Genomic DNA, 16,278 nt, shown 5'->3' with positions numbered 1-16,278 from the left:
CCGGGTAGGAACGTAGGTGTTGCCATATCTCTAGTAGATATGCATGAATCACTCTGATTTTTATGTTATAAAGTATTGTCAACATGTAGATCAATTTCAGACATTCAGCCCCATTGTAGCCCCCAACCCCGCCAGCCCCAAACAGCCCCTTCCAAAACTTACGAGTGTTATTCTGGCGTTATTATTGGCCCCACAACTCTCTTGTTGTATGGCTAAGACACGTTATGATGTGCAGTGTTTCTCCGTCGTTAGATTTTTCTATTTTAGCTTTTTTACTTTTTTTTCGCTTTTTTGGACCAAGAAAATATTAATACAAAATGACAGCTCACACACACACACACACACACACACACACACACACACATACATATATATATATATATATATATATATATATATATATATATATATATATATATATATATATATATATATATATATATATATATATATATATATATATATATATATATATATATATATATATATATATATATATATATATATATATATATATATATATATATATATACATATAAATATAACAGCGACGGACATCGGATGAAGAAACATTCATCTGGCTTTTAGTTTTTGTTTCATTGAAATCAAGCTAAAACTGTCTTCAAAATAGATTTTAGAAAGGGACTAACTTTTTAGACTGCAATACAATAGACTCATTCAGAAAACAAATACACAATCACTTGTCACCACAATTAACACACCAACACTTAACAATTACACGTGATTCGCTTCCCTCCCCTGCACACCCGGCTCCCCCGTCCCCCCAACAGCCAACAAATATGCGTCTTATGCACCTGTACGGCTGCCCTGCGCACCATATATCACATCCAGAATAACTTACATTTTGAGATACGCCTGGCCTGTGGCTGAGAGTGAGAGAGAGAGAGAGAGAGAGAGAGAGAGAGAGAGACGCAAACCAAGAACAGGACCAAGACAGAATGTAAACACCGGCCAGGTCCAGGACCAAGACTTTGATAGCAAACCAACGGGGCCCTGCACACCTTCCCGCTGCTCCACACACTGACCTCGAGTGTCTTGCCATGGCCTCCGCCTGCAGACACGTGGCAGTGACTGGGCCGCCAGGTGAGGGCAGGAGTTAAGGCGACTGTCGCGTTTATTGATACCTCTCTCTCTCTCTCTCTCTGCAATATTATGGGGTCAGGTAGTCTCTCTCTCGCAATATTATGGGTCAGGTAGTCTCTCTCTCTCTCTCTCTCCTTCTTCGTTTTTCAGTGTTTTATGGGTCTCTCTCTCAAAGCTGCCTGACACTTTCCCAGAGTGTCACATTGTCATTCATTTCATTTAATTTCTAGGGCCCCCGCAGAGGGCCACTCTCGGGTGGCATGATATGCGGGGGTTGTGCAGGGGATTCAAGGGTCCTGGACAGGATTAGGATAAGGGTTAGGATGAGGAAAGGTATTGGGACATGGTGAAGGGCCAGGATTAGGGAGATAATGATTGATGGTCCTATTCCTAAATGTGTCAAGAGTGGGACTATTAACAACATGAGATGGGAGATAATTCCACTCTTGGATGCTGCGGGGAAAGAATGAATATTTGAATATACTTGTGTTAGTCTGGCAAGTGTGGTATTTAAGGTTGTGGCTGCCTTTAGTGGATCGTGTAGTTGTCGGGTGTGAATAAGTGTCTTTGTTTATGTCTACTAAATTGTTTGTGATTTTATATACCGTTTGTTGTCTGTGTATTTGTCTTCGTGTTGCTGATGGGTCTAGTTGTATGTCTTGTTTGCAAAGTGACTGATGTGGTGTGTCTGTAAACACGTCTGGCCCATCCTGCAGCTTTGTTTTGTATGGCCTCTATTAATGTTATTGTTAGTGTTATTTTATTGTCTCCTTAGTTCCTGTATTTCCCCTCCCTGGTTCCTCTTTTCCTTGCAATGTTTCTCCTATTGTGCAGGCGTGGGCAAGACAACGCTGGTCCAGAAGGTCGTGGGTCAACTGCAGGAGGCTGAGGTGGCGTGTAGCGGTTCTATACCAAGGAGGTGCGGCAGGGGGGCAAGAGGGTTGGCTTTGATGTGGTCACCTTGAGTGGCCGCACCGGTGTTCTCTCCAGGCAGAGGTGAGATGCAGGGTCCATATTCTTAACCCGTCCGCTGCGATTGGCACGAATTTCTCCTTCCCTGGTTGCCTGGTAACATATTGTCCCAGGTCTTTCTCTGCCTCTGTGTGGATAGTGGAGTGTTTCCCATGTGGTATTGGTATGCTGGATTTCCCCTCCAAAAGTGCATAACTTTACATTTCTCTTCATTGAATTGTAGCAGCCACTTTTTGTTCCGTTCCTGTAGCTTAGTGATGTCTTCTTGTAGGAAATCCGCAATCAAGGGGTTAATTGTATCGGGTTCCCATTGCGACCATTTCCCAAGGCCACAGAGAATATTAACCGGGTTTTCGTGGGTGGTGTTTTTCCTGTACATGGTGCAGAGGTCATGTAAAACTATAACTGGGACCACAAAACGGTCCACGAAAACTCCAGCAACTTCTACGAGAGGCTTTTCAATCAGGTGAACTGAGGAGTTGATGGATTTAAGAATACGGCCTCAGGTCATTTCTGTTTATGCTGCAGAAGTTTTGTCCTTCCAAGATACAGTCATACCTTGGTTTATGAGCTTAATTCGTTCCGGAATTTTGCTCGCAAACGAAATGAACGCACACTGTCATGCTGAAAACACAAAGATCGCACACTAGACCATAAACGTAGTGTTCACAAACGCGTGGGTTCTACCTCTGTGGGAGCACAGCGTGGACTGAGACCCCATTCGCACTGTTTTCCACTCTGAGCACTCTTGGCTTGTGGTGAACAAAGGGAACCATCGCTCACGCCTTCGACTTGTACAAACAGGATGCTCGTACACCAAGCAATCGCTCTTCAACCAAGGCATTTTTAGTAGGGATGTACCGATGTATCAGTATCAGTGGTATCGGCACATTTTAAGAGTATCGGTATTGGCTGATTTTCTGCCGATACTACCGATACTTGAAGGAGTTTTGTACATCGGTTGTCACTTGTTACACATAATTTTGTTCAACAGAAATTGGATTTTGTAAATTGTTGAAAAGTATTAGAAAAGTGTAATTATCTAGTAACATGATACTTCATAGTTTGGAATTTTCCACGATTTAATTTTCATCACTTTAAACGATAAGATTCATATTACTTTGAATACAAATATATATAATACTTAGTATACAGTATAGCGTTTGGTAACGCGGACGCGTACAATACAGGTTTAGTACTTTTAGCTTCGGCGCGGAATTGGCGGAGCCCCTCCACTCGCCTCATTTGCCTGCCTGTCAGTCAGACAGTTGCCCTGCTTCAGGGCACACTGCCAGGGTCTGGGGATTTCTTCACAGTCTTCTGCCTAAATGTATGTCAATTAAGATAAAGCTAGCCTAGCTGAGTCAACTAGACCTTACGAGGCGCCTCCCTCGCCCCTTGTCGAAACTCATGGGGGTGGGTGTTAACACTTCCCTTATATGGTGGAACAACGAGTAGTGGGTCTTTTTTCTTCTTAACATTTGATATTGCCATTTAGCTGCTGGAGTTGTTGTATATAAAAAAATCAGTGCACAAGTATCGGTATCAGTATCGGTATCGGTCAAATATTGGGGTCTCGGGATCGGTATCGGTCAAAATTTCGGTATTGGTACATCCTTAATTTCTAGTGAATATTTTGTGCTGATAAATGAAAACACTCGTAAAGTAAGGCACTCATAAACCATGGTATTACTGCAACATGTTTCAGCTCCTCCACAGACACACCTCAGGGCGTCCGTGTTCAGACTAGCACTGCTTATTGCTTGCATATCCCGCCAGGACTATTTTATCTTGATTACTGTTATCTACTTCAGTAAAGGACCTAAATCTGTACATACCCAATGAAGCTTAACATGAAAAACTCCATTGTTCTGCTGATTCTTCCAATTTTAAAGTCATTTAACCCGTTCACTGCAATTTGCACGGATTTGGCCTTCACTGGTAGCCTGGTAACATAATCCCAGGCCTTTCTCTGCCTCTGTGGTTGATAGTGGAGTGTTTCATGTGGTACTGGTATGTTGGATATCCCCTCCCAAGGTGCAGGACTTTACCTTTTTCTTCATTGAATTGTAGCAGCCACTTTTTGTTCCATTTCTGTAGCTTTGGTGATGTCTTCTGGTAGGGGGTCTGCAGTTAAGAGGCTATTTTCTACTGACAGAGCATTACTTTCCCTTGCATTCCTCTCTGCTTGGACAGTGTTATCCCTTTGTATTACAGTTGCTACGTCACCTTATCTTCTACCTCATAGTGTGTTTGTTCATTGGTTTGCATTCCTCACATTTGAACATAGTCATCTGGAAAAGAAAACTGCTCAGACCTGGGGCGCTGTTCATGCTGGCCTCTGGGGGCTCAGAAAAGGGGTAGATGTGAGGGATTGTGAGTATGTCCTGGTTTGTCATGCAAGAGTTTGGTGGCATTTACATTCTTTCACCTCTTTTTTTTTTATTTGAATACTGACCCAAGAATAAGATGAACACTTCCAAAGATCAAGAAAAAAAGTTTGCTGATCTTGACTTACACTCATTTTTAGTTTTTATCCTTATATGAATACTGGTTGGGATGAAGCAGACAGACTGGTGAACACGTCCTAATAAAATCAATACTTCTGACAGGGCTGAGGGCAGTGGAGGGCGAGAGCCTCGGGTTGGTAACTATGCTGTTGATGTGGCGTCCTTCGAGTCCCTGGCCCTGCCTCTCCTGCAGACTCAGGTACGCTCCCTTCAACAGCACCGTGCTCCACCTCAACATAGCATAACCCGTCCGCTGCGATTGGCACGGATTTGGCTTTCACTGGTAGCCTGGTAACATAGTATAGGCCCAGGTCTTTCTCTGCCTCTGTGGTGGATAGTGGAGTGTTTCCCATGTGTTATTGGTATGCTGGATATCCCTTCCTTTCCCTTCCTTTTCCATCCCTTCCCTTCCTTTTTCATCCCTTCCGTTCCCTTCCCTTTTGATCCCTTATCTTTCCTTCCCATCCCATCCCTTCCCATCCCATCCCATCCCTTCCCTTCCCTTCCCTTCCCTTCCCTTTTCATGCCCTTCCGTGCTCCTTCTTCCTTTTTCATCCCTTCCCTTCCCTTTCCATCCTTTCTCATCCCATCCCCTTCCCTTTTCTTCCCATCCTTTCTGATCCCTTCCCTTTCCTTCCCATCCTTTCTCATCCCTCCCCTTCCCTTTTCATCTCATCCCTTTCCTTCCCTTCCCTTTCCTTCCCATCCTTTCTCATCCCAACCCTTCCCATCCCATCCATTGTAATTCATTGAATTGTAGCAGCAACTTCTTGCTCCACTCCTTTAGCTTGGTGAGGTCTTCTTGTAGGAAATCCACATCCAAGGCGTTAACTGGGTCACTGCTATTAATTTCAGGACTGCAGGAAATAAGTATCTCAGGCTGTCATGGTGTAGATACCTTGTTACATCAGATAATGCTCTTCCCTGGTTATTTTTGTCCTACAAGGAGAGGCTGAGTATATAGTATTCATGTTTTGAGTGCCTAACCTGTTGTTGCAATGGAAAACAAGTCTGTTCATCCTTGTTATTGTAATCAGATATTTTTTATCCTGGTAGTTATAGAAAGGAAAGAGACAATGTAAGTCCCTGCTTCATCCCCTAACATGCTATAACAACAGTCTCTATCCTGCAGAGAACATGTCCATTCCCTTCCCTTTCCATCCCATCCCATCCCATCCCATCCCTTCCCTTCCCTTCCTTTTTCATCCCTTCCCTTCCCTTCCTTTCCCTTCCTTTTCCATCCCTTCCCTTCCTTTTTCATCCCTTCCCTTCCCTTCCCTTTTCATCCCTTCCCTTTCCTTCCCATCCCTTCCCTTCCCTTCCCTTTTCAACCCATCCCATCTCTTTCCTTCCCTTCCTTTTTCATCCCTTCCCTTCCCTTCCTTTCCCTTCCTTTTCCATCCCATCCCTTCCCTTTTCATCCCATCCCATCCCATCCCTTCCCTTCCCTCCCCTTCCCTTTTCATGCCCTTCCATGCTCCTTCTTCCTTTTTCATCCCTTCCCTTCCCTTCCCTTCCTTCCCTTTCCTTTCCATCCTTTATCATCCCATCCCCTTCCTTTTTCTTCCCATCCTTTCTCATCCCTTCCTTTTTTCTTCCCATCCTTTCTCATCCCTTCCCTTCCCTTCCCTTCCTTCCCTTTCCATCCTTTCTCATCCCTCCCCATCCCTTTTCATGCCCTTCCATGCTCCTTCTTCTTTTTTCATCCCATCCCTTTCCTTCCCATCCTTTCTCATCCCATCCCTTTCCCTTTTCTTCCCATCCTTTCTCATCCCTTCCCTTTTCTTCCCATCCTTTCTCATCCCTTCCCTTCCCTTTTCATCCCATCACTTTCCTTCCCATTCTTTCTCATCCCATCCCCTTCCATTTCCTTCCCATCCTTTCTCATCCCATCCCTTCCCTTCCCATCTCATCCACTGTAATTCCACCTCAAATCCCCTATCTTGCTAACCCTACATTATGCATCCCCCAGAGAGCAAGTCCCTCCGTCCTGGTGCTGGATGAAATAGGGAAGATGGAGATGTTTAGCACCGGCTTTGTGAGGGGCGTGAGGCAGGCCATCGCCGACCCCTCCTCAACCCTCCTGGCCACCATCCCCGTCGCCAAGGGCAAGCCCATAGCCCTGGTGGAGGAGATCAGGAGCAGCCCAACGTTCATGGTGGTCAATGTAAGGCTTGGGGAAGGGAGGAGTGGGTAGGGGTGGGTGGGTGGTGGGTTGGAGAAGTGATGTAGTGGATGAGTATATGTGGTGGTGGATGTACAGCGTGCACGGGTGATTTCTGCAGCAAAGTTCGCGCATCGAGATTTGCCGCATAACTTCATATTTGCCGCCCATACCATCATTAACACACAGGAGGCACTAATCATGTGTCTGAGAGTGACGCACATCTTTTTCTCCACTGACTGGTGTGAGGGAAGGAGGGTCTAAATCTCTCCCGTTCCTCCTGTGGGGGTTGACAGTTTATATTGCCTTGAACAATTTAGCCTGAAACTTCACCTACATTCTTGTGTTTCTGCCCATTTTGCTGGATTACATAATGGATGGAGAACATAGAGGAGGCAAAGCACTACCAGCAATCACTGATCTTTACATTGCTGGCCAAAATGAAGCCTCTTCTTCCTTTGGAGGTCATTTATTAGTGACTTCTTCTGCACGCAGTAAGACCTGCAGCCAAGGTCATGTTGCAAAGTTTCTTGCACTGTACGCAGCGACACATCACCAAGAAGAGTGTGGGTTCATTCTTTCAAATTCCTGGCTCTAAGGCGAGGAGTGACGTCAAGCTATCGTCTAAAGACGTTCCTGCTTTTATGAAAAAATGTTTTGGTTTCCCTGGTTGTTCCTTAAGGAGTGTGACCAAGCAAGGTGGAGCAAGCCCCTAGCACTTCGCCATAGTCCAAAAATCAGATTAATATCATAGATCCCACATGGGGATTGTATCAGATATTAAGCTGATAAGAACAGATACTACACTTTGATCTTAGCCTTAAATCAGTGGATCAAGGTGCTCACTGTTCTAAGCTTCAGTCATTAAGCTTGCAAATTTCCTTATTACTGTGCACGGCAATGTAAAGATCAGTGATTGCTGGCATTGTTTTGCCTCCTCTATGTTCTCCATTCATTACGTAGTCCAGCCAAAATGGGCGGAAACACAAGGATGTAGGTAAAATTTTAGGCTAAATTGTTCAAGGCAATACAAACTCAACCCCCTTTAGAGGGACGGAGGAAGGAGACCTCCTCCCTACCACCAGTGAGTGGAGAAAAGATGTACGTCACTACCAGACACACGATTAATGCCTCCTGTGTTTTAATGATGGTATGGGAGGCAAATATGAAGTTGTGCAGCAAATCTCGATGAGCGGACTCTGGCGCAGAAATCATTGACGTACGATGTAGTTTGAGAAATGTGGCGATGGTAAAAGAAGAAGAAGTAGAAGAAGAAGAAGAGGTAGATGAAAAAGAAGTGGATGAAGAAGAAGAAACAAGAAGAAGAAAAGAAAAAAATAATATCAAGAACAAGAATAAGACTAAGAAGAAGAACAGGAACAAGAAGTAGAAGAAGGAGGTGGAGAAGAGGAAAAGAAGAAAAGAATTAAGGAAAGAACAAGAACAAGACCTCATGATTACTATGATTTTTCTCTTTGCTAACTGCCAGAAAAACTATGACTGGGGGTGGCAATTTTTCTTTCATGACCTTGTATGAGAAATTACTTGACCTCCTTTCTCTTGACAAACCTATAGGAAAACTGTAATTGGGACTCTCTCTCTCTCTCTCTCTCTCTCTCTCTCCTTGATTTTTTTCCTTCTCTCCATTTCATGTTCTTTCTCTCTTCTGTAGTTTGATTCTCTCTGTTTGTCTGTCTGTCTCTCTGTGTCTGTCCATGGCTGTACTTTTCCCTTGATGGACCGGAAGAAAAATTGTATGGATGGGATGTGTTCCTACTTTCCCTTCTGTCTGACAAACCTGTAGGAAATTTTGTACAGGGTGGAGATGTGCTTTGTACTTTCCCAAGACTTCCATGTGTTCCTTCCTCTTCCACAGCTGACCAGAGCCAACAGGGACGACCCGGCTGTCCTGGAGAAGATTATTAGCACGTTAAGAACCTCTCTCGAGAAATAATGTTTGCTGACACCATCTACAGGACCTAAGAACCTCTACAGAGAAGTGATGTTTGCTGATGTCAACTATAAGACCTAAGAACCTCTACAAAGAAGTAATGTTTGCTGACACTGACTACACTGCCTAAGAACCTCTATGAAGAAGTGATGTTTGCTGATGTCAACTATAGGACCTAAGAACCTTTACAAAGAAGTGATGTTTGCTGATGCCAACAACAGGACCTAAGAACCTCTATGAAGAAGTGATGTTTGCTGAGCTTTAATAAAAACACATGTGCCTGCTTCTTGTTTAGTGAAATCCACTCAACTATGTGTTTGTGTGTGTGTGTGTTGGTGTGGGTGACAGAGAGAGAGAGAGAGAGAGAGAGAGAGAGAGAGAGAGAGAGAGAGAGAGAGAGAGAGAGAGAGAGAGAGAGAGAGAGAGAGAGAATGTTTAGTGCCGGGTTTGAAAAATGGTTTGAAAAATGGTTTGAAAAATGTGGAGATGGTAAATGAAGAGGAAGAAGAAGGAGAAGAAGAAGGAGGTTAAGAAATAGAATAAAGGAAGAAAAGAAAAAAAAAAGACCACAAAGAAAAAAAAATTGAAAAAGAACAAAAAAAAGAACAAGAACAAGACCTCACGATTGCTATAATTTTTCTCTTTGCTAACTGGCAGAAAAGCAATGATTGGGGGCGGCAACTTTTCCTTCATGACCTTGTATGAAAAATTACTTGACCTTTCTTTTGACAAACCTAATAGCAAAGAAAAAGGTAAGGAGAGCGGAAGAAAATAAACGGAAAGGAAGGGACGGCAGGGGAAAAGAACTGAGTGAAGGAAAGAAGGGAATGGATGGAGTGGAGGGCCAGGGAGAAGGGAAGGGAGGGAAGATTAATACCCGCATTACCTTTCCTAAGCCCTGAGTGACGCCTGATATCGGCACGGCCCTCACTGTCCCTCTCTCTCACAGCGGCGGCGGCGGGCATCCCTCAGCCTTCTACCACCGCTCTGTTGATGTTCCTGCTTAGACTTTTCTCGCCCCCTTGATGTTCCTTTCCTCCTGTCCGTTTTCATTTTCCTCCTTCCGACCAACTTTTCTCTCCTTTTGTCATCTGTCTCTTAATCTTGATCCTCCTTCCCTCCTTCCCTCCTTCACACCACTTCCTCTCCTCCTTCCATCCATCTTTTGTCTGTCTCGTAATCTTGATCCTCCTTCCCTCCTTCACACCACTTTCTCTCCTCCTTCCATTCATCTTTTGTCTGTCTCCTAATTTTCCGTGGATCTTCAGTCAAACCACGATTTCCGGTGGCGTGGTTCTCATTTGTTTCTTGTTATTGCTGCTGCTGATGATGGTGAGTAATACCGTCGTCCTTCAAGGAACTCTACCGTAGCTTTGGAAGATCGTGGACACGTCAGAAAACCACGGAAATATGAGAACCACGCCAGCGGAAATCGTGGTTTGACTGAAGATCCACGGAAAATTTGCCCAGTGTAATAGCCCCTCGTAAGGGAGTGACATGGGACGCAGTAGACGATCAAAAGGAGTCGAGTTGAGTGGATTGTGAGATTCAAAGGTATTAGGTAAGAATTAACATGACAGGAGGAAAGGAGAAGGATAGAGAGGAGCGTGATGGTGGAATGAGGGAACGAATGAGGTTATCGGAGAGAGAGGATTGGCGGTGTGAGGAAAGGAGAGGCATAGAGACTTGATGGACGGAGCGATCAGAGGGAGGGAATAGTTGAAGTGTGAGAAATACCTACCGCTGGGAGACTGGGAACAGACTAGAGTAATACCATTTGAGGCTGTGTGCGTATATTTTGAGGCAGTGTGCGTATATTTTGATCGAGGCTGTGTGCGTGTATTTTGATCGAGGCTGTGTGCGTATATTTTGATCGAGGCTGTGTGCGTATATTTTGATCGAGGCTGTGTGCGTATATTTTGATCGAGGCTGTGTGCGTATATTTTGATCGAGGCTGTGTGCGTATATTTTGATCGAGGCTGTGTGCGTATATTTTGAGGCTGTGTGCGTATATTTAGATCGAGGCTGTGTGCGTATATTTTGATCGAGGCTGTGTGCGTATATTTTGATCGAGGCTGTGTGCGTATATTTTGATCGAGGCTGTGTGCGTATATTTTGAGGCTGTGTGCGTATATTTTGATCGAGGCTGTGTGCGTGTATTTTGATCGAGGCTGTGTGCGTATATTTTGATCGAAGCTGTGTGCGTATATTTTGAGGCTGTGTGCGTATATTTTGAGGCTGTGTGCGTATATTTTGAGGCTGTGTGCGTATAATTTGAGGCTGTGTGCGTATATTTTGAGGCTGTGTGCGTATATTTTGAGGCTGTGTGCGTATATTTTGAGGCTGTGTGCGTTTTTTAGTTACCATATACGTAAAGATTGTGTGTGTGTGTGTGTGTGTGTGTGTGTGTGTGTGTGTATTAAAGGTGTGGGGTGAGACTTGATAGGGGAGGGACGTCGGGGGTTGAGAGAATGAAGTACACACACACACACACACACACACACACACACACACACACACACACTCACCAGTCCGTTGCGTAGTGTTTTCGAAGCCTGAGGGCGTGGCAATCAGGTCAAACTAGGACAGCATTAGGTCAGGCGCCGTGACCACCTGGAGGGCCGTGTTCCAGCAGTACGGCACGTCGCGGGTGGTGTAGGCGACTGGGGGTGTGGTTAGGCTAGGTTAAGTTCTCTCTCTCTCTCTCTCTCATTTAGATGGGATGGAAGGCGAATGGGAGGATTGCAAGAACATAGAGGGAATGGATGTTGCTGTTTCTGGGACTGAGTGCTGAAGCAAATGATAGAATTATAGAAGCCATGAGGAGTTTTCTGGAAAAGATGTGGTATGCAAGAAATAGGGAATAGGAAGATTTTTAATGGATATATACGGCTTGTTTTGATTCTATTTTTACAGGTTGTGCCGATATGAAGGCCTGACTACAACGGGTCACCTGTACAGCAAGAGCAAGAGCAAGGTTATGATCAATGAGCTTCAGGTGGCCGCCATAAATGAGCCTGCTTCGGAATGGCCTGTCGGAATAACCAGGACGGGTCTTGGTGAAAACCCTTCCACCGTTGCTTATAGTGTTCTGCTGTCAAGCAAAACCTGTGGCGTTCTCAGCTTTATCCTGATTATATCGCCGTGCAGGAGAATACTTGCATTACGTTTCATTGCCTGCGAGTTTTTTATTATAGATTGCCACTAAGAAGGACTAATCACTCATTTATGTCAAATTTGCCGTCACCACATAAGGTTCTGCAGTTAATCCGTCGGACGCTGCTTGTTGGTCTGCGAGTACTTGGGCCAAAAGTTATGTTAGGAGAAGCGACTGGCTTATAAGGCCGCTTTCACAGTCACTTTGTTTGTTTTGATCGTTACCAATGGCGGCGATCGACGCTATAGTTTTCCACGTGAAACTGGCCTATAAGGTAGTGGCGGCTGCAGAGAAAGCAAGAAGTGTTGAGAGAGTGTGGTGAGGCGCGATGCTAGGCTAACCCCGCAGCCGCCACTACCCCATCGGCCAGTTTTACGTGGAAATACAATAGTGGCGATCGCCTCCATTGGTAACGATCAAAACAAACAAAACGACTGTGAAAGCGGCCCTTACAGACCAACTCGATATGAAGAACACCAAAGAATAAGTTATCATAACATCACGATATCACGGGGCCTGGCGCGGGTGTGGACAGGGCGAGTGAAAAGTGGCAGCACGGGACCGTAGACTGCAGTGGTTACATTCTTTTTTTTCATTGATTTTCCCTTTAATTTTTCCACTTTTTTCCTCTTCCTTTTTTTCCCATTCCTTAGTTTTCTTCCTCCTCGCATTTGCGCTTTCCTTTTTAACCTTCCCTTTCAATTTCTTCCCTCCACTTCTTCTCTCCTTCCATGCACTTATATCTCCAATTTTCCTCCTTCCCTTCCTATTAACCTCCTCCACCTGTTATTATTCTCATTCATCTGTTTCGCATAATATTTTAAGACAGTGGGATTACAAAATTACTGAAGGGAGAAATGGTCACTTCTTACTGAAACGAATCGGCTCCCATTGTGACTGTTTCCCAAGGCCACAGAGAAGGTTAACCGGTATGTCATGGGTGATTTTACCATTCGGGGTGCAGAAGGCGTGTACAACTATCACCAGCATCACAGAACAGTCCATGAGAACCCCAGCCACTTCAACGAGAGGCTTTTCAAACAGGCGAACCGAGGCGCCGATACCTTTAAGAATAAGACCTCCTTCCATCCAGCCAATCAGCTCGCGGAGCCAACTGCACCCTCCCTCCACCCAGCCAATCAGCTCCCGTAGCGATCTTCACTACGAAAGGTGCAACTAGCTCTAGATTTCGCCCTATGCAATGTCAACTCCAAGGTCCCTAAAACGGAATATCTCAAACCGAGGTGATGTGGTAAATCTCGACCCTATATAGGGTAAGCAAAGGGAAAAGGGTGTCCCCATCTCTAGAAATCAAAATCCGTGGCTGGCCCCCGAGCCAAGATAACCTTAATTCGAAAGTACAATAAAGCTAAATGAACATAACGCCTGGATTGCCTCACGCAGCTAACCCACAAAAACAAGCAAACACTCAAAAACAAAACCAAAGCTGCATGGAAGTAAGGGTGGAATTACCTCCAAGAAAACTCACAAACTCAAACGAACACTAAAAAACACAATAAATACAGGATGCACGTAGTGGTAGAAATACCCCTCGAAGAGAACTCACAGACTCAACCAACCATTGAGAAACACAATAAAAGCAACATGGACGTGCGCTGCGCGTACAAGTGTGTGGCCGGCCTGCTGCTGCTCCTGCTGCTGGCCGGCCACGTGGCCACCCTGGCCTACGCCTACCATCAGCAGGGCCAGAGTGACCTCCTGCGGGGCATTGTCGCGCTGTGCTCCGTGCTCGTCCTCCTCCTGACGCACGGACATGATTCCCTGCGCAGGGCGTGGCTCGCCGTTCACGTCACCTATAGTGACGATCTCGCGCGAGGCGCCCTCCGCGTGCTAAACGACCTGCAGGCACAGCCCCTGCTGCACGGACTGGGCCTGGACACCCCCGATGCCCTGGACACCCTCGCCTACTGGTGGTGGGTCCTGCAAGGGTTGCTGCTCGCCACCCTAGCGAGCTTCATCTCGGCCCAGCGCCCCCGACAAAGACAACCCTAACGATGACAACCCTGGCGATGACAACCCTGACGATGACAACCCTGGCGATGACCCTGACCGTGATCCTCGCCCTGTGGGTGACTTTGAAGAAGTGGAAGTGAGGGAGGTGGTGGTGGCGGTGGAGGATGGACAGCAGAGGTGCATTAACAGCAACATGCACGTAACGGTTGAATTACCTCTCGAAGATAACTCACAAAGTGAAGTGTTCCTTCAGAAACACGATAACAACAAACACGGAGCCATGGAAGTCATTATGTCGCGCTTATCAACGCCTTGCCAACGCCTATGCAAGGCTATTATGCGCCGCCCGTACACGTGTGGCCGGCCTGCTGCTGCTCCTGCTGCTGGCCGGCCACGTGGCCACCCTGGCCTACGCCTACCACCAGCAAGGCCAGAGTGACCTCCTGCGGGGCATTGCCGCGCTGTGCTCCGTGCTCGCCGTGCCACCCCTCGCCCTCCTCCGGCCATCCGGGAGTTCCTTAATGCGGTGGGCGTGGCTCACCGTTCACGTCACCTATAGTGACGACCTCGTGCGAGAGGCCCTCGCTGTGCTATACGACCTGCAGGCACAGCCCCTGCTGCACGCCCTGGGCCTAGGCCCCCCGACGCCCTGCACACCCTCGCCTACTGTTGGTGGGTCCTACAGGGGCTGCTGCTCGCTACCCTGGCGAGCTTCATCTCGGGGCCGAGCGCCCCTGATGACTACAGCCCCGACGACGACAACCCTGACGATGACCCTGACAGTGATCTTGGCACTGAGGGTGAAGAGTATCAGCAGAGGTACAATAACTCCAAACACGGAACGACCGAAGGAATAAAGTCGCGTTTATCAACGCCTTGCCAACGCCTACGAAAGGCTGTTATGCGTTGCGCGTACAAGTGCGTGGCCGGCCTGCTGCTGCTCCTGCTGCTGGCCGGCCACGTGGCCACCCTGGCCTACGCCTACCACCAGCAGGGCCAGAGTGACCTCCTGCGGGGCATTGTCGCGCTGTGCTCCGTGCTCGTCCTCCTCCTGACGCACGGACATGATTCCCTGCGCAGGGCGTGGCTCGCCATTCACGTCACCTATAGTGACGATCTCGCGCGAGGCGCCCTCCGCGTGCTTAACGACCTGCAGGCACAGCCCCTGCTGCACGGACTGACCCTGGACACCCCCGATGCCCTGGACACCCTCGCCTACTGGTGGTGGGTCTTGCAAGGGTTGCTGCTCGCTACCCTAGCGAGCTTCATCTCGGGGCCCAGCGCCCCCGACAAAGACAACCCTAACGATGACAACCCTGGCGATGACAACCCTGACGATGACAACCCTGGCGATGACAACCCTGGCGATGACAACCCTGGCGAGAACAACCCTGGCGATGACAACCCTGACGATGACAACCCTGGCGATGACAACCCTGGCGATGACAACCCTGGCGATGACAACCCTGGCGATGACAACCCTGACGATGACAACCCTGGCGATGACAACCCTGGCGATGACAACCCTGGCGATGACAACTCTGATGATGACAACCCTGACGATGACCCTGGTCTTGATCTTGACCCTGTGGGTGAAGAGGATGACTTTGAAGAAGTGGAACTGAGGGAGGTGGTTGTGGTGGTGGAGGCAGTGGGTTGGCAGTTCAGGGTGGGGGCCCTAGTCCCCCCTCTTGACCCGCCCGTCAACCACCCTCGGGGTGAGGAGGAGAGTGAAGGCGAGGATGAGTTTGGGGACGTGGATCGGAGGGAGGTGATGGAGGCGGTGGAGGAGGGGCAGTTGGGGGTGGGAGCCTTGGCATCCATCCTGAGCTGCCTGCTGAGGAAATTGAAGAAGAGGATGGATTTGAGGAGGTGGACCGGGTGGAAGTGGGCCGGGAGAGGTGGGGAGGTGGTGGAGGTGGTAGAGGGCAGTTCGGGGTAGGCGTTGTTGCTGCCCTCCGACCCGCCCGCCCACCACCCTGGGCCTGTTGAGTAAGGAGGATGAAGGCGAGGATGACTTTGACGAGGTGAGCGAGAGGGACGTGGCAGCTATGGAGTAAGGCCACTGAAGAATGTATGTAAGAAAAAAAAGAAAAAAAACATACAAAATACAAAATGATAAAAAGAAAAAAAAAACTCTAAATCAAATACAAAAGATTAGGATTAAGATATATGAAAAAAAACGAAACCAAATACAAAATACGCACAAAAAAAAAAAATCCAATACAAAATGCGAAGGTTAAGGTTAGTGATAACATTTCTTTGCGTCAAAAAGGAGCGATAGTTTTACCTGACGAGGAGTAAATTTGTAAAATCGCCACAGTTTTAAAGAAAGTTTCGTTCACGCATTGCGCAGCCTGGAAATGACTCCCGGTAAACTTGGTTGCTTTTAAGTTCCATCAAAACAAAACAAGAGAGTCATCGGCCAGTGAGTATAAGTCCTGAA

General features: G+C 47.0%; 1 non-coding gene and 1 pseudogene across 1 annotated transcript; one reads left to right on the top strand and one right to left on the bottom strand.

Moving 5' to 3' along the window:
* Positions 1-971: 971 nt before the first annotated feature.
* On the top strand, positions 972-8,984 carry LOC126990868 (cancer-related nucleoside-triphosphatase homolog; annotated as a pseudogene).
* LOC126990881 (U2 spliceosomal RNA) lies at positions 7,398-7,588 on the bottom strand. The gene has a single exon (XR_007744886.1). It is a non-coding gene; the product is annotated as a U2 spliceosomal RNA (small nuclear RNA).
* Positions 8,985-16,278: the final 7,294 nt, after the last annotated feature.

The sequence above is a fragment of the Eriocheir sinensis genome, unplaced genomic scaffold (genome assembly GCF_024679095.1).
Source record: "Eriocheir sinensis breed Jianghai 21 unplaced genomic scaffold, ASM2467909v1 Scaffold218, whole genome shotgun sequence".
Taxonomy (NCBI): Eukaryota; Metazoa; Arthropoda; class Malacostraca; order Decapoda; family Varunidae; genus Eriocheir; species Eriocheir sinensis.
Note: the sequence above shows the minus strand (reverse complement) of the source record. Positions and strands in the feature narration are given on the sequence as shown.